The 20127-nt window shown below is 23.1% G+C and overlaps 1 long non-coding RNA gene across 1 annotated transcript in view; it reads right to left on the reverse strand.

The window, feature by feature from the left end:
* Positions 1-12: 12 nt before the first annotated feature.
* Positions 13-20127, reverse strand: part of LOC105368214 (uncharacterized) — a 38376-nt gene continuing 18261 nt past the window's right edge. The window contains exons 3-4 of the long non-coding RNA XR_913101.1: positions 9935-10026; positions 13-460 (exon numbers count right to left, since the gene is read on the reverse strand). This is a non-coding gene — a long non-coding RNA (uncharacterized LOC105368214). The remainder of the gene's footprint in view (positions 461-9934; positions 10027-20127) is intronic.

The raw sequence follows: 20127 nt of genomic DNA on the forward strand, positions 1-20127 counted from the left end.
TTCAGCAGGCGCACGTTCGCACGCTCAAAGATCGCCCTCCAATTACAAGAAGACCGCACAATCGTAGGAACTTTTTCTTTTCTTTTAAGCTAGTCGTCACCAGAGAATCCTCTGTGTTCCGACACACGTGTGCGCCCGGAAAATACACGCGTGCACAATCTCGAGTCACGAGCGTCGAGCTCTCCTAGGCATACGCTCACGCAAAATCAGTAATTGCTCCAGCCGACTAAACACGCTCCCTCCTGTTGTTTGCCAATTTGCCTGGTTTGCCCAGTGTTTGCCGATGGGCCACCGCCTCCGATACGAAAGGGAGCTTTCTGAATTCTTTTTTTTCTCTCTTAGACTCTTTTGCCGTCTCTTTCGCACTCTACTAGTAGAAGGGTCTGATGCGGTTTCATCTGATCAAAACCTCGATCGATTGTACAAGCGTCAGCGTGATAATCCGTAACACTGTATTAAACTGCAAGAAAATACGTAGCAAATTATTTATTATAAATAAATTGCATAAAAACATGTTAAAACATGTTCATACTTAACTAAATAATTAATCGTGATTATGATTTTTTATATAGTTATAAATAATGTATATTTAAGAATTAAAGAATTTAATAGTCTTTACTGAAATTGCTTTCCTTAGGTGTATATAAGTATAGTCTTAGGTAATAACAAATATCGAAAATTAATAAAATTAATAAAATAATTAAATTTTTAAATTTGTAAATAATAGTTTATATAAAATTGTAATATTATTTTTTCAAGTCAACACCATTTTGAAGATAAATAAAATTTATATTTTAGTCTACAATAACTATTGTAGAATAAAAAACAAAATTTATATTTTAGTCTACACGTTGTAATTTAATAACTATATGAGCCTTTTTTAATTGGTATATTTATATTTTCTTATTCTAAATTCATTTTAAAAATCTGTAATTCACATTTATTTAATTTTATTGAAAATAAATATAAAATAACACTGAATTATATTTATAAGCAATAAGTGTTTAAATTTGATAATGTTAAGTTTAATAAGCATAACAATAATAATGTCAAATGTAAATTTAAATAATAAGTTAACTAATTTTATAAATATGCTATTTCGGGTACAATGAAAATACGAAACAATCTAAAAATTTAAAACAATAAAATTTGTTTTAATTATACATTTATACAATAAAAATATATATCGATTTACTTCTAAATTTTATAATGTGTTTCTTATATATTTTTTAATAGAAATAATCTTTATTTTAAAAATATGTGTTTATTCCATTAAATATTTATAATAATATTTTAGAATTAGTATTCTTTGCAAAACCAATATATAATTTAATGTATGAATTTTTTTATTTGCTAATTGATATTTAATTATAAAGTATTTAAATGTAACTATAGCCAGTTAAATAATATAAAATGATAGTATATCAATGAGTAAAATGAATAAAAAAATAATATAAATAATTTATGTATTGGATTATAATATAATAATTACTAAATAATTATTCATTTTTTATAGAATCTGTATTTTATTTTATTATTAACTATGAAAGTAACATTTTAATATATTAAGAATATTATTTTCAAATATCTATGTAATACATATATAACTTACGATAAATTCTCTTCGTTAAATATATTCTATATGTAAATAGTTAAAAAAGGAATATCTTTTAAAAGTTATCAGATTATCGATGAAATGTTTATAATAAAATTTCTAGTACATGACAAACTTTATGGAAGTCAAAAAACAGATATTTAGAGGACGCGGAAGGAATGTGACAAAGTAAGGGAAAAACAACTTTACGTATAACATGTGGGCATTTCTCTGTTTCGTTCAAGTTTGTAAGAGGGAGTGAGAGAAAAAAGAGTACGAAATGAAGAGAGAGGGAGAGAGAAATAGTGAAGGAGGAATAGAAAAAGGAAAAGAAAAAGAAATAAAAAGGAAAAGAGCGTCAAACTAAGCCTATGACTGTCAGCAGAAAAGTCGTTAGCGCAACATCGCAACGGTGCATAACAATGAGCTGCAAAGCTCCTGGGAATTCAGAGAGCCGCGAGATAACGAAACATACGCATGCACGCACACGAAAAATCGACGACTCGATGCTTTTTGTATACTTGCAATAGATGAGAGACTGAACAGAGAAAAAGAGAATAAGAGAAAAAAATCAAACTGACTGACTCATGACGCCCCTCGATAATGGAACTCGTTACGACTTCATCCCGAGATTCGCTTCGTGATGTGAATTCTTTGAAAAGACAACGTTAAAGACGATTGGATTTCAGATCTTTTGAGAGTAATTTAACACGCATGTATGTATATGCTGTATATTCACATTAAGATGGTATTTTAAAACTTTTTAGGTTAGTTACGAAAGGAGGATAAATTGATTGAAATAAATGTTTATGTGAGTTAACATTTTTACTAATTTCTTATTTGCAAAGACAAGACTATATTATTAAAAAAAATTTCTTTTACTAGAATTTTATCATTTCAAATAAAATGTTTTATTACATGCCTTGTAAAAGAGGCTAAATAGAAAATTTAAACAATGCATAATACAATATATAACATTTGTCAATGATTACTTAACTTTTATAAAATCTTCAAAAACTATCGATAAAGATAATATACTAAATGTGTGCTCAAATGAAATAATAATATTTCAAGTGTTATATAAAATTATCTGCATAAAGTTATAGTTGATTAAAATATTTAATTTATAAAATAAATAATGTATAAAAACATATATAAAAACAACGTTTTATAAATAAGTATACTTAATTTACTTATTATACTCAATTGTTTATAAAATTTAAACAAAAAGAAAAATCTATAAATAATTGATAATACAACGAAGAAAAAAATGATAAATATTTTATAAAAGTAAAGTATTTTATTTTTATTACATATTTATTTGTAGAATTTTTACTTTTATAAATAAAGACAACATCAATACAATATTAATTAAGAATGATTATTTATTTAAATATATTATTATTGTATTTACTGTTGTTCATCTTCGCATGTTCAGATACATGCATATACACAAGAAAACAGAATGCAATAAACACAAACATAACCAGATATACACACTTAGCTATACACATAACTATGTGTGTACGTTTATTATAACAATTTACTCAACACTTTTCTATAATTTATTTAACATGAATGTAAATGTAGTTTTAAAAACTCTATAAAAATGCTTCGGTGTAAAATATATTAAATTTATAAAATAAAACATTTTATAATGTCCGACAACGTAATATTTTTGCAGTATATAGTACGTAAAAATAATAATTTTCTTATTAAATCTACATAAATAATCATGAAGTATAAATAGCATTATTATTGACATTATCAATATTAAATGTTTTAGGTCAAATATACTTATAATACTATATACATCAGTGTTAAAAATCAATATATAATTATTTTAATTATGTAAAGCAATGTGTTTTGCAATGCGAATATGAAAATACACGTAGATTTTGTTCTTTTCGAAAATTTAAAACTGTATTTAAATAATATTCTTCTTCAATACGTTTTGGTAATTTATATATACCGTTGTATTTTTGAAAATGGATTAAATCAAAACAATTAACTTGAAACGCTTCTCAAATAACAGTAAAATAATCAATACCGCTTAATGATATATGATTTATAATGAATTTAGATTTTTCGTGTTTTAATCATTAGGAAAGATGAAAAAATTATTTTTTTTAATTTAATGCAAATAACATTATAGTAAAAAATAGTAAAACATAAAACAAACAAAAAAAAAATATATATATATATATATATAATTATACTGATAATTTCATTTACATATATATTGCATCACAAACTAACATGAATTGGTCAATTATTTAAAAAATAGTAAAAATTTATATTTACAAAAACGTTTTTTTCATTATACATATAAGCAGCAACATAATTTTTTTCAATTTCAAATGTTGATTTTATTATTGATATATATTTTTTCTCTATTTCTCTTTTAAATACTTCGATAGGCATACTGAATTACACTCATTTGTGTCGACCCATCGTTAGCTAATGATAATAATCAATCGGACGTGTTGGCTATTCGAACTCACTGAGTTTGAAATGATTGCCTTCGCGACCCTTCGTCAGCACGTGTTAAACTTATAGTCAGGTACAGGTTAAATATTTTGTACTTGCGACAGATTTCTATGTGACAACTGAACAATATCCTCTTTATTAGCTCAATCCAATCATTAAATTTCTCAACTCGTAATATCATCGTTCTATTGGATCAAAACTTTCCTATTACTTATACGTTTTAAAAGTATACTTTGTTTCTATATTAATATCATTTCCTTAACCAAATTGCGACATATTTTTATATAATTTCAATACCATTTGATACTATTACAAATGATTTTATGTAAAAAAAAAAAAATAACTATATGCATTTAAGAAGTAGATAATATATAAGAGTTTCTATAGCTCTTACTTAAATACTTAACATTATAAATTCATTTCACTTTTGTTGTTTATTTCATTGATTTGAATTATTTATAAAATCTTTTTACTATTATTATTTTACGATCTTTTTTAATTAAAAATTTTTAACTTATATTACTTATAAATGAAAATTATTATAAAAGAAGGCGTATTGAAAATTAAGTATAAAAATTTGTTTAGTAAATTGGAATTGCATATATTAATTTCTATAATTACAATCTTATTACCACTACTTGGTATATTGTCTCGACCATAAATATTTCGTTAGAGATTAAAATTCTTAGGAGCTTCTTCGAAATATAAAATTTATTCAATATGTTTTATATATATTTATCTGTAGATATTACTTTTTAAGTAATAATAATAAACTGAATAAAATAGAATTGAGATTTTAACTAATTCGTATTTGTTTTATAAATAAGATGCAATCACTTAGATATTTGTAAGGGAAATTAGTTCCGCGAATATAAAATTGTTTAAATTGATATATAATTGATTATTAATATATTTATTCATTTAGTCAATAAATAATTCTTATAAGTATTTGAAAATTTATAGTATGAAGACACTTGAAATAACAATTTATAAAAGCTTCAGATTTTTGTGTAGATTATTCTTTACATAAATGGCTATTACTATAATAGTTAATCTTTTAAATGATAATTATTTTTAAGTAATAATTTTTTAATGAAAAAATATATACTTACTGCAAATTTCAAATAAGATATATAATTATATATTCTTTTACGGAATATTATTATTATCAGTATTTGCACACGTCATTTAAATTGAAATTTTCAACAATACATTGGAAAAAATTGTTCTATATACAAAAGTATAATGCAAAATATAATTATTAATTAAAAATAATATTATTAAAACGAAAAAGCTATCTACGGTTCGATGAAATAAAAAAAGATTGTTTTACAGAAGATAGATGATGATAATAAAGTCAAGTAACAACTGAAAGCAGATAAGAAGTACAAGATTTGCAAAGCCAGATATGTGGTTGGACTACGCATATCTGTAGGTCCGTGAGCTCGTTTCCCCCTTTATTCTCAACCGCGACGCGAAGTTCGTTGATGTTACAAGCGTGCGCAGTTCTCATCAATGCAAAACAGCGCGTAGGGTCGTAGCAATTAAGAGATAACAAGGTTTTGCCCCTTACTCTCTCCCCTTATGCTGCCCCCTCAGCACCCCACCAATTAGTAACACCCCGGCCTATCTTTGTAGTCTGCCCAACGGCGGTAGAAGCCTTGCGGCAATCCTGTCACTACCAGAAATATTTCCACCGGCCAAATACGACAAGTCACTACTACTTGCCAACCTTTTTTCCTTTCTCTGGCAAACTTTCTCCTACTCTATCAAGTTTTCTTTTTCATACTTCGCTTCCACAAATCGAATCTTCTTATATACCTTTTTCTTTCGTCTCTTACTCATTTCGTCTCCATGTTTCCTATGCCTTAATGTTTACATTTAATTGACCTTGCCTTTCATCTGTATTCCTAATTACTTTTACCAATATTAAGTTTAACTTTAACAGCTGAATTAGATTTACGTTTTCATGGATGAATTTTTGGTGAGTTTTCAAATGGATAAATCAAATAAAGTCTGCGTAAATACGTATTCATGTATGAATATAAGTTACAATGCGAATTAAATTATTAAGAATTTACTAAAATCAAAATAATCAATATTTTTTATAATCTATTTATTTGCTACGAATTAAAAACAATTGAAACATTACAAAAGTGAATATTACGACTTAATATTCAAACTTCTTAAGAAAATTTCTGTGAAGAAAATCTTATTTTACATATTTACTCTATATGTGCTTAAATATATTTACGTTAAAAAATAGTAACATTTGCATGAGCATTCAATTATTTATTAAACAAGCTTCATACATTAAAAATATAATGTAATACTTAATATATGAAATAATTACTGCAAAATTTTTGTACCATAAAATATATTTAACATTAATAAACATAAGTTGGCAAATTTGCATTGAATTCAATTGTTGAACTCTAAGTCAATTGGAATTCTAATTTTCATATAATATTGTATGTAAGTTTTATAATTTAATGAAAAAAAATTTACAGGTATCAGAACTACATGTAACATTTTATCAGTGTACTGATAAAATATAACAGAAAATATCAATGTACTGTAATACTTGATTTGAATCACGTATATAATTAACTTTAATTTTAACATATTTTGATCACACTAAAAATCTGTTCCCATACCCATGTGTTAAGTATAAGCGCCAAATATTTCAATTGTTAAGTCCTCAGTTATCACAGTGGTGGATTTCCAATCGATGAAAGTGCTAAAGGAACAGCACATAACCGTTTAATATGATCTCTCTATTACATACTTGGCTCTGAAAGTTCATACACATAAATATCTTTTTTGCAGTATTTCGATACTCTAAGCACAGATAAAAGCTTGGCAATTTCATGTACCTCTGATAACGGCTAATTTAATTATAAATCAATCAAAATTCAATCAGCCACCGAGAACAAGAACAAACGTTTGGCATGCGTTACATGCCATCTGCTCTTCTATTGTAATAACGAGTCATTTTCGTTTTTATGTGCACCCTTACACATTTTTCATATATATATATATATATATATAAGTACTCGAAATAAAGATTGAGCACTTTATTGTTAAAGTTTATACTTCTATGTTAATAATAAATATGTACAGTAACGATAACACTATTTTACTAATGTTCAAACTTTTATTGTAATGTTTTCTAATGTTATGAGTATTCAATTATTTTAAATAATTTAAATTTAAAAGGAAGAAAATATAATTAATGATAAAATTTTATATATAATATAGAATTAAGTTTTAATTATATATTATACATTTTTTATTTAATATAATTCAGTTTTTCTGCAGAATAGTATTTTTTAAATGTTTTTAAATTAAATGATTTTAAAGCAAAATTTGTCAAGCATATTATTAAAATTTATATTCATTTAGATATAAAAATATATTCGAAAATATTAAAAACTTTGTTAGATTTTATCTCATTTTTATTATTGAAAAATAACTTAAATCTCCATCTTTTAATTTAAATGTTTCTGTCATGATTGTTTAAAGCCAAATAATATATATTACTTATTATTTATTATGATATATTTCATTAAATTTGCATCAAAATAACTCGAATAGTTTATATTTACTAACTACTATCCACAATTTTATTATAATATAATAAATTATACTTTGGACTAAACTTTTTAACTAATTTTACATTCAGCGATAGATATAATGTAGTTTAAGCGATGGTAGGGCCTTTGCTTTAGTAAAATTTTCATTTTAAATATTCTATTTTATAAATCATTTTATGATAATCTATTACTTTGTTAAAAATCTAATAAAATTTTTTCATACATAAATAAAAAATTCTTTATACGATGTAAACGAAAATTTTCTTTTATAGTATTATTATATGAATTTTAATTATAAATTTTAATAAATAAATTGACATATGGATAAAATTTATAATTAATGGAATTATAATAAAAGTAATACTACTATAATTGTTCAATTTGTATAGTTTCTATTTGTAATTATTTTATATAGCCTAAGAATAATTACTACAAGAAGATTTTTAAATTTAGTAATTTATTGAAAATTTGTTTGTATCAATTTTAAAAGGAAAAGACGATTGATAATATTAAATATAAATGAAAAATCAATTTCATTTTATAAAGACTTCTAAACTAAAGTAAAATTTGAATTGATGAAGGTTGTAGACTCAAAGTAGTGTATGCTTTCGGTCAAGTTCTCTCTTAATCATGAAATGGACTAGGATAGGAATCGCCTCTTTATCCCCTTGCAGCAATGATGAGAGTTTAGTTAGTGACATTCGTCACTTACTTTGATATCAAACTACCTTTTCTGTATGTTTTACTTTGCAATACTTCTCTATTTTACTTTCCAAATTGTACTTATTAACTAAAGTACCAACTACAATTCGCACGAACATATTATATATATTATATATCATTAAAAAATGGTTATATTAATGTGCATTAATTTCAGTAATAATTATTCATTTATTTTATTACAATTAATAATTATAAAAGCATAATATTTCTAATATTTCCATTTAATAACAATATGATTATTCATACAAATATAATCTTTTATAAGGATTTTACATTTTCATCGGATTACTGTATTTTCACAATTGAAATAACAACATTATTAAATTAAAATTTTTAATAAAAAATTATTTTTATTCTAAAACATGATCAATATTTTTAATAATTTGACTGTAATTATTATTATTCTCTAACATTGAATGTTTATATTTGATATTACCGAATACAATTAAAAATATTAGTATATTATTTATATTAAAAATGTAATAATATTTAAAGATACAATTCACAAAAATATTTGAAATATAGATAAAGCAAGTATAAGAATATATACGATCGTTTTACTTAAATCATTCAGATATCTTAAATGTTTTTATAAGAATAAGCATTTAGATGTGAAATAAATACATTTAACATAAACATGATTTATACTGATAATAATAAATAATAATAGATTTGAAATAATAATTATTTTTTAAATTTGTTATTGTAAGAAAAATTAAATATTTTCTAACGTGATAAGACTTTACCTTTAAATATATTATATTATAAAAAAATTGTTTGTTTAAAGTGTAAGTTTTCATTTTCTTAAATATAAAATAAATAAAAAAACATAGAGTGATGTATTGTACATAAATTTTATGCTTTGTTCAATAAATATATCATTGAATTTTACTTGAATATCATTGAATATTAGTGTAGTTATAAAAATTAAAAAAAGTTATAATTCGTGAAAATTAAAATATTAAATATATCTTAATTAAGAAGGAACCTACATATAATACTTAATAAATATGTTATCGCGTCAAATATGTATATGTAAATAATTAATACATAGAAATAGGTAAAAAGATAAAATTGTTAGTTATTTATAAAATATATTAACACAAAACAACAGTCAGAATTGCTTTGATAAATAGTAAAATAATGTACTTGTCCAAACTGATAAAAAAAAGTAAAATTATAACATAACTTATAAAGTTTTATTGTTGCTATAAGTATACATTTATTTATTTGTACTAATAATGTTATCGATAGTTTTATGAATACTTATGTTTCATTATTGAAAAGGAGTATTTTAAATAATTTAAAAAAGAGAAAAAATATTAATTGAAGGTTAATTCATGTACGAAACGTATAAATCAATTAGGAAAAAGGAAATGATTGGCCGTAAGCTAAGATAAATAAAGTGAACTGGTAATCTCATAATTGAACTCGGCATGAAGAGAATTCAACCAAAAGCGAATGTGGATCTGCACAGGAACGAATAGTTATTGGCTCCATCTCTCTCGTGTTCCCTGTGTCGTTTACTTACTGTGAAAGGGCAGGGCGAGTTGTCCCTTGAGAAACTCCCTATACTGGACAGTAACCGACGCGAAGTCCCGAGCATCGACTCTCGCCATCCCTCTGCAAAAACAAATAAATAAAACTTTCTCACGTGTCTCATGCTTGCATAATACAATTGCAATCTTTTCAATTCTATTTTAATTTATATTTATATGATTGCTTAATAAATATGATAGTAATGGCTCGTATCATATTATAACGCTCATACAGAAACATTTATGTACGATTGTAGAAATTAAAAAGGCGTTCAAATATCTACTTATTATTTATAACAAATATTTCAATGGAAACAATTATGCGAATAGTAACATATTAATTCATTAAATAAATCATTAATAATTTTAATGATATTCTGCACAACAAGCAAGATATACACATATATACACAGCCCTATAATGGCAACTATACGTACATGCATATATGCATATAAGTTTTTTTAACAAAAATTGAATTAAACTTTCATATAAAAATCCTATATAATTATATTAGCTGGGTTATGAAAATATTATCGTCTTCTATTTTAATTTTTTCAGATAAAATTAATAGGTATTTCTAATTAAGAAAAGAAAGACATTATTGGATTAAAAAGGTTTTTAAATTAAAGACAGTATGTGTATGTTCATACAGATTTTATTGGATTTTTAATCGGCTGGATGATAAGTGAAATTAGAATTAATAATAAAAAGAGTTTATCACTATTACAATAGGGATAACTTAAATATGATTATAAACGAAGAAAGAAGTTTTGTACCACTGACCTAGTAAAATAGCCTTTTAATATTGATATTTATTATATCATCAATAAAAATTTCAATTGGTTTGTTGATAATAAATTAATTCTGGATTAAGCTTATAGATATAATCTTTTTTAAATTTATATAAATAAAATTAAAAAGTTTAATGGAGCAAAAAATGTCATAAAATTTTGTCAAAATTCATTTTATTAATAATGAATTTTATTATAAAATATTCTCTTATATATAAATACATATTTTTTCATTAGTTTCATTACGTTTAAAAGATTTGTGTTGATTTATCAATAAAATTATATATTGAATTATTGAATAGCATTAATTTTAATATTAAATATTAATATATTTATTAAATAGATTTATAATTACATTTATACAATTTCTATTTTTATTTTTTATAATAATATTTGTTTAAAGAATTTTGCTATTTTATAAATGTTGCACTAAGAAATACTGTGATTAAAATCTCTCTGATAAATGATATTTTAAAATATACAAATCCTTGTGTTTTAATATTTTATTTAAGAAATCAACTATTTAGGCTCTAATTACTTTTTTTATTCCCACTAAATATTTATAAATAGCCTCTTCCATCTATCATGGTAAATGCAATTTTCATATTTAAATATTTAATATATTTATTATCTTTATTTACAAACGTTCAAATTTTCAAAAGAAAATTTGGTGTTTGGCAATACTTTTTTATAAGGGAATGCTTTTGTGAAAAGAATGATGCTCGAATTTCAATTTTCTTCCAATGTTATAATTCAAAAAAAGTTTTCTTTATTTAATTATTCTCTTACTTAATATTGGATATTTTATTCAATTATTTGCAATAAATTCTTCATTTAGCGAGCAACTTTATTTTTATCACTTACTATTTGAAAAATGTAGAATTAAAAAATGTATTTACTATGAATTGATTTGGATTTGTCCGTAAATATAAGGAACATAAAATCAACTGTAATCTAAATTATATTTTACAATTCAATTCATTAAAAAATATATTAAAATACTTATTAAATAAATGAATACTAAAAACTCCAAGCTTCCATTCATTATTTTACAATATAACCATGTAAACTGACATATATAAATGAAATAAATACAAAAAATTGAAAAAAAATTAATATTTCATTAATAAAATATCATAAATATTCAATAATTAATACATTTAACTAATTTTCGAATGTTTACTATAAATCATTTAACATTTATTACTTAATTGCATTTCAATATAATACAGAGCTACATCTATATATCTATATCTACATATAATAAATATTTAATTTATTAATCTTAATGATTCTAAATAAGATTTTTATGTCATACTGCTTCCTGATAATGTAGATCAGCACTTAAATAGGTGTTGTGATTTTTTCAAACATAATTGTTATCTTAACACTTATTCATAAAATTTATTCCTTTATATAAACATTTTTCAATACAGAAATCTTTCAATTCCTTAATTATTTATTCTGATTAATGAAAAAAGTTAAGAACTTGCAACTGATTTATGACGGTGACTAACTTTTTTATGAAATATATTATTTTAATTTTATTGAAAATTTTCCTATTCGGTTAATCTAGTTCTTAAATTTATGTATTATTTACTCTATGATGGAATATTATTATTTCTTTTATTCTTAAATACCCTATTTGTGAAAAATATCTTTTATAAATAGAGTTTAGTTCGAATATATTATAAAATATATTTTTTCGATAGGTACTTTCAAAAATTTTTATTCATTTCATAATCATTTTTCTTATAAATAAAAGTCGGCATTTATAAACTCATTAAGTAATTATGCCATACATCAGTTATTGTTATATGTAATAATTACTTTTTATAATTTTAGAATCTTCAATAAACTTTTTCTCTACATTATTTGCGAATTAAAAATATATTAGAACTATACATTATTACAGCTTCAAATTTCGTTTTTTTTTCTAATTGCCGTTGAAATGGTTTATCTCGTACACCGGATTGTATTTTTATATTTTTACAAACTACTTTCTTTTTATATTTGAAATTATGAAATTTAACCACTCCAAAAATAACTTAAACGATATTATTATTTCAACATTTATAATATATTAACAATTTGTTTTAATTAATTTAATTCTTTGACATTTTTGTTAATTAAACAATATATATATATGGATATATATATATATATATATATGTATATTCATAACAAGTACAAATACTTACAAGTTAGACATATATATTATATTATTTTTATTTGCTGTTATCAAGGCTGTTTATTTTAATAATTAAGTCTCGTTGAAATTGTATTTGACATTTACCTATGGAAACTTCATGCTTGTATTTTTTATATTTCATCTTTTAGGAACTTTGCCCATTTTTTATCAGCGTGTCAATGAATTTTTCAGTAATTATATAAATTAATAATATATCTCAACCGCAAATTATTTCTCTTAATAATCCAAATATGTGTAACTGTATATGAATATTATGCATTAATAATTTCCGTTCAATTGATTATTTCCATGCTATATTGCATGTATTCTTTATTGATATACAATTTATTAAATGTCATTAAATTGAATCATTTTCTGTTAGTGCATTTAAAAATTTAAACTCAATTCATAATACCGTTTCATTTAAGTACAACTATTTATAACAAAGTTTTTGAATTTGAAATTAATTCAGTTTTCGTGAATTTTATGGAAGCGTTAAAAGGTACTAATGTAATTTATTTAATAATAAGCAAATATTTTTCATTAGAATATTGTCACTAAGTTCGTTAGTATGAGCTAAATTTGGATTATTTACTATTTATGATGATTTACACTATCTTATAATTTTAATATAATTTGTGTATACGATTAATCTCTTTAAAATATACGTTCGAATTTCTCTGAAATATTATTGTATTATCCAAAATGTTATCAGATCAGGCATTTAATTTGTTTTGAATATTGTTATAATAATTTATAAACTTTTTTAATATTGTTTGTGTAAGACATCGTATGGATATAATTATAAATTTTTTTTATTTGAAAACATAACTAATTAAATAAATGTAGATTTTAACAGCTCTTTATTCTTTGAATTAAAGTTATTCAAACATTGTAATATATTTATCCTTATTGGAACTATGATGTTTTGTGAATACCAAAAAGAGAATTGTTATAATTAATAGTCTTAATTCTGTATCGTTATATATCATTAAAAAATCATTAAAATATTGATTTATAGCTTAACTATTCATTATTTTCATCTGAGCTGTATAAGTAAATAAAACAATATAATATTCCATATTTCCTTTCTACTGGTATAATATATTTTTGATATTAATTAACATAGGAATGAAAATCTTAAAAATTTATAATAAATTTATTAAGACACATTGTTTGTAAGATTGAATCATAAAAACTGTGTTGAAAATAATTTGCTCTAACAATAGATTTTGAATGATTGTAGTGATAAAAAAATAATAATAATAATTAGAAAAAAATTAATTTTCATATAACTTCATTGTATTTATAGACTTATATTAATAACATTAGAATTAATATTAATAAACGTTATCCTACCAATATTTATTAATAAAATGAATAGAAAAAACAATTCATTTGAAAAGAATGAAGAAAAATGTTGCACAGATATTGAATAAGCAAAATGTTTGAAGCAGCAAGAAAACGATAGTCCTAAGCCTGGAAAAGCCTAGCTTATAGTTTCACGCCTAAAACGCTTTTATTAAAAGCTAAGCTATGACTGATCGTTCCTGATTTTATTATTATCTACATAGATTTATGACTGGTTTAATAACTCTTTAACGATTCAATGAAAATATCAAATCTAACAATTTTGTTGAATAATGGAGAGGTATAAAGATAATTTAAATTATATTAGTTTTTTAAATGGATATATATTCATAATTATATTATTTGTGTATGACATTTATTTGATTAAAAATTGATCTATTCATGAAACAATTTGATTCATCGTTTTACTTTCTTCATTCGCCAGTATTATACACCAGGATTGTAAAATTCATAAAGAAATTGCGGTAATGCGGATTATATGTTAATATATTTTAATGAAAATATGTAATATATTAAATTTGTAAGCTCTAGAGTGTGTATAGTATAAATAACATAAAAGAGCAGTTTATGCCAAAAGTATGGGAGCATAAAAAAAATAATATTTACTGATAATAAGCAATTTTTATCGGAATGCTTTACATATTGGAAAATTACTGTAAGCATAGATAATCTTTGAGAAAAATTATTTAACAGAAGTCATTAAATTACATTCGTAATTTCATGCCTTTAATTATAATACAAATCTTGGTACATAAATTCATTCTATCTCAATGTTTTATATATTTTATTGATTTATATTTCTGATTGATAAAATAATATTTCTTTATATGAATATAGATAAAAAGGTGCTTCAGAAACTTTTGTTTTAATAAATCAATCAAGTTTTAAATATTAAACAAAAAATTTTTAAATATCAATAATAAAAAATGTTCACAATTTTTTACATTATTGTTACTCATAAAATGATTCCATATACAATACAAAGATAAACATGTTAAGTTAAATAATCCATGAATTTAAAATAAATAAATTTTGAACGAATAAATTAATAAAATAATAAAACACATAATAAAATGCATTTTTAAGTAATTTATAATGTACAATACAATTTAACTTGATTTAAACTTCAGCAAGTAAGATAGCATAAAAGATATTAAAAACATATGTACGTATTTGTCTCTATATTTGTAATTATTACAATTCCATAACAATATTCTTATTTAAAACAATGGATTTAACTGTATATAATCGTATGAAATCGTATAATACAATCGTAAGATTAACAGAATATATATTTTACTTGTTATTGTTTATTTCAATAGTGTTATATAGCCGTTTCTATGAACGCATTAAAGAATCCGCTTCATCAAATAAAAACAATAATTATTAAACAAAGCATTCATAACTATTTGTCATCGCGAAAAGAATATAAAAATATTTACTTTGTAAATATGAATTTCTTAGTATATTTTGATAATAATATTTATACTTTTTGTACACAAGATTTGAGCTTTCTGTTTACGTATAAGGTGCAAAGGTACATAAATAAATGTTTCCTTTCATCGCCGACATTTAAAAAGTTTTTGGGGCGCCAATTGGATTTGATATCGACATGGATGGCAAGTCGAGCGTATTGTCATTGAAATTCCCGACTCCGACGAAGCGTAGACATCGACTGTGGGGGACTTTACAATTTCCGCTCGGTGCACTACGTACGACCCTCATAATCCTTGACTCGGAATCCTTCTCATTTAATATTTATGATTTATTTCGGCTTATTCTAACGTGCAAATGAGAGTCTGTTGGCTGATGAAATTTTCGCACAAAGATTTTATTTAACAATAACATGTGCAAATTTTACTAAAATAATAACTGACGGTCTTATGTTCAAGTATTAAGTTTATCAATTTTATCAAAATTTTATCAAAATCAAATTTAATCAAATTTAATCAAATATTAAAAACATTTTATACAAATCTCATAACTTATTTTATAAGACAATATGAAATATCTTTTAGATATTTGGTTGATAACGATAAAACGATATTTTTTATAACGTAGAGTCTTAGATTCTTAAGCGGTAATTTCTTACATAATATTGTTAACACATAATTGATAATATTAAAAATTTATTTATTTTTACTAATTTCTACAATAATAAATTAATAATAATAAAAATCCACATATTTATTATAATAATAAATAAGCAGCTAGAATTAAAAAAAAATTGAATACTAAAAATGAACAAAGTAAATATTAAACTATTAATAAGATAAGATTTTATTTGTTTGGAAATTATTAAATAATTACAATAACGTTAATATGTGATAAAAATTATAAAAATATACTAAAAACTTAAATTACATTGATTTATATAATGCATTTCTTTAATAAAATATATACGAAAGTTTTTAAAAACAAATCAATATATTTTAAATGAAGTTTAAGTTAATGATTTTTAAGATTTGTTTTACAATTAATTACTATACAAATTAGAAATATTTATATCCAACATTTAATATAAAATAGTTTTCACCTAATCAAAAGATTCAATTTAAATAATAAATAGTTATTTTAAAAAAAATTAGTTTCCAATCTTTTTACCAAATAAACATAATTTGATCAATAAAATGTATATTTCAATATTTGTGACTAAATGAAAAAAAAAAATTGAAAATTATTTGCTCTGATTAAATATTAAATCATAGTTCATTTTATTTAATTTTTAAATAATTTAAAAGAATTTAAACGTTTATTGGAAAAAGTATAAAGAAAAGTATCATCAATATTGAATAATATTTAGATATTATATTAAAAAATAAAATTCAAATGAAAATCCAAGAATCCTAATAAAAATTTTTTGTACATATTATTTTAATATTTTATTATAGAATATTATTATTTAAATACAAAAATTAATTGTAAAATAATAATATAACATAAATATTACCTTGACAGACGAATGTAATAAGGACTTTCCAAAATTTAGTTTAATTTGATGAAATTAAGTTTTACTTAACTATCCGCTGTCAATATATATTTTTACAATTGATATAATCCACATCGCTCTGAGGCAAGTATTAAGGTAGGAAAGCCTTGAGCAAAATCGATGCCAGTGTAAGTATCAAGAGAGGCGAGAAAAAAGACGGCAAATAGCCATTCCCGTCCCGTAGGATTGAAATGACTTGATTAACCGACGATGCATCGTTACTGTGGTACCCCACTTTAATGTTCCAACAAGGATTAATTCCCTTTCTTCATTTCTCTTTTCTTCTTTCTTGCCTCTTTTTCTTAATTCTGATGCCCTTCACTTAATGAAAGTAATACATGCCACGACTCTATTCTATACCATAAATTACATAAAACTACATATAACTACGTATAAATTATAATGTTAGAAAATATTTTAGAATATTTTAATTGACATAATTACTATCTTGAAAAGATAATATTTTCATAAAATCAAATATATTTATTTAATTCAAGATGTGAATGCATTCTTAAATTTATAAAATATTCATCAGAACTTAAATATTGCTGACCATTTCTTTGTTAAATGATTTTCCTATAATACAAATTATTTATACATTCAAAGTTTTTAGATGAATTATTTAGAATAAATATTTATAATTTAATAAATAGCCAATAATATTAAGTAATATTAAGGAATATTAAATAATAATAAATAATATTAAGCTGTAGTATTGTGCTGTTTATTTTCAGATACATTAGTTTTTCACGATCTTACTTCTTTGTAATGAATTTATTCTTTAAAAATTTTAATAATTTTTTAAACCACATTATTATATTTTTGAAATCTTTACTATCGAATGTTTAATATAGATTAATATAATGTAATTTTTTTTTACTTTTTTAATAAAATATAAAATTTTCAAAATATGAAAATTGGTAATGTATTTGAAAAAATAATTAACTATAACTTTCAACTTTACTTTAAATTGTTCGTTTAATTTTGTCTTTGTAATTAAATGTGTAAATTTCAATATAAGAAAATTTTTATTTCTTTAAATATATCCGCATTTAAAGAAACATTAAAATGTAAAAATTTGATATATAACATAAGTTTAATTAAAAAATCACGTTAAATTAAATTAAAAAAATGATAATGTATAAATAGATGTAATTAGTTTACAATCTTATGTATAAATTTTGTACTAAATTTAAATTCGTGATATTTTCATTTTTCAGTTATGTGAATGCTATTAAAGTCGATTTAAGCTTGTAAGTCTGTCTCGGAAGTGTCAAATTTATGAACTTCCGGCGTATAGGACATTCAAGTGTTTTTCACAAGCGTGAATACAGTCATCCCTTTTGTGGTGACCTCTTACACAATCTACCCCTCGTTATATTCAGTTTCTTTCCCTGTCTATCCTTCTTCCGTAATGTTTGCTATACAGGTCTCCTTCTCTCTTTAGATACTAGTATGGACGACAATAGCACTAGCAACCACTTGAGATGTTTTTGTTCTTTATTTCTTCCTCATCCCCCATTCTCGACGGTAAGCAATGAAGCAAGTTGCGATGACAAGAGTGAGAATTCTTTTTAGTTTCTTTTCAATTTCACGCTGTAACTTTCTATATTTCTCTTTCTCACTTCTCTCGTCTATCTATATCTATTTATCTATCTATCTATCTATACATCTATTTGTATATTTGTCTATCAATCACTCTATTTATATTTCTCTATTTTCGTTCAATTCTCTAGATATACTGCTAATTAGTCTCTCAATGAAAAGGCGTATTTTAAATAGTATTCTATCATTTATTATAATCACAAAAATGAATTACAAGACGTATCGTTCTATCAACAAGAACTATTAAGTAGAATTGTAATACACCGAAAAATACATTTTTTAATCTTTAATTTCATTCTAGATTTTTTCCTCCTGCTTCTATACATTTCACAAAAAAATTTAATGACAGACGTTCTTTTTTCAGCTGATATTAAAGAATATTTCAATATAATATAAATTTGAATTAAAAATATTTAATTATGATTTTATATTCTTATATAATGTCATTATTAAATTACTACAAATGAGCAAATATTATTACAAAAATATAAAATTCATGAAAGCAAGATTATTCTATAAATCTATTATTGATTGTCTTACAGTAAAGAGTTTTCTTCAGTTAAAGAACATCTTTCAAACAATTATTAGAATGTAGGATGGGTTATTCAGTTTAATTTTAATATGATAACGAATCGTGTAAATATAAATATCTAAATTGAATTTTTATGCATTTGTTCTTACCTGTTTTTAATTAAAAGTCTGGACCAGTTATTTATAGGTAAAAATGCATCAAATAGAAATGAAAAGTCGGAAAGTCTAGGCAATAATAAAATAAAATCAATTCGCGTACAAAGGATTGCTCTTTTTTTATTTCCTTGCACTTTATCAGGAGATAATTTCTACCACTTTTGTAGAAAGTGTAGCAATTTTTTTTCTCTACTTGTTCTTGTACCTATTCTTTTTTTCTATTCGGACCCTTCATCCATTTTTTACATAGCTATCGACGAACCAACCGAGAACACGTTCTCATTTTATTTCCTCAACCTTTTACACGATGCTACGTTTGTCCTGATGAACGACTGCAGACTTGAGTGAAAGGGGACAAAGACCAAAGAAAAGACAAGAACGACACTGCCTTCGGGGCTCAATCTTTACGTAGACGAGCCGAACAGATAAAGCACGCGGTGAGGTAACCTCACGTGCAAGGAGTTTATTCATCGACAGCTTTGGCTTTCTTACTTAACAATTTTTTTTAAAATTGTTATTTATACTGTGCAATACATATATACTCAAATTATT

Source organism: Ceratosolen solmsi, unplaced genomic scaffold, assembly GCF_000503995.2.
Source record: "Ceratosolen solmsi marchali unplaced genomic scaffold, CerSol_1.0 scaffold6, whole genome shotgun sequence".
Classification (NCBI taxonomy): Eukaryota; Metazoa; Arthropoda; class Insecta; order Hymenoptera; family Agaonidae; genus Ceratosolen; species Ceratosolen solmsi.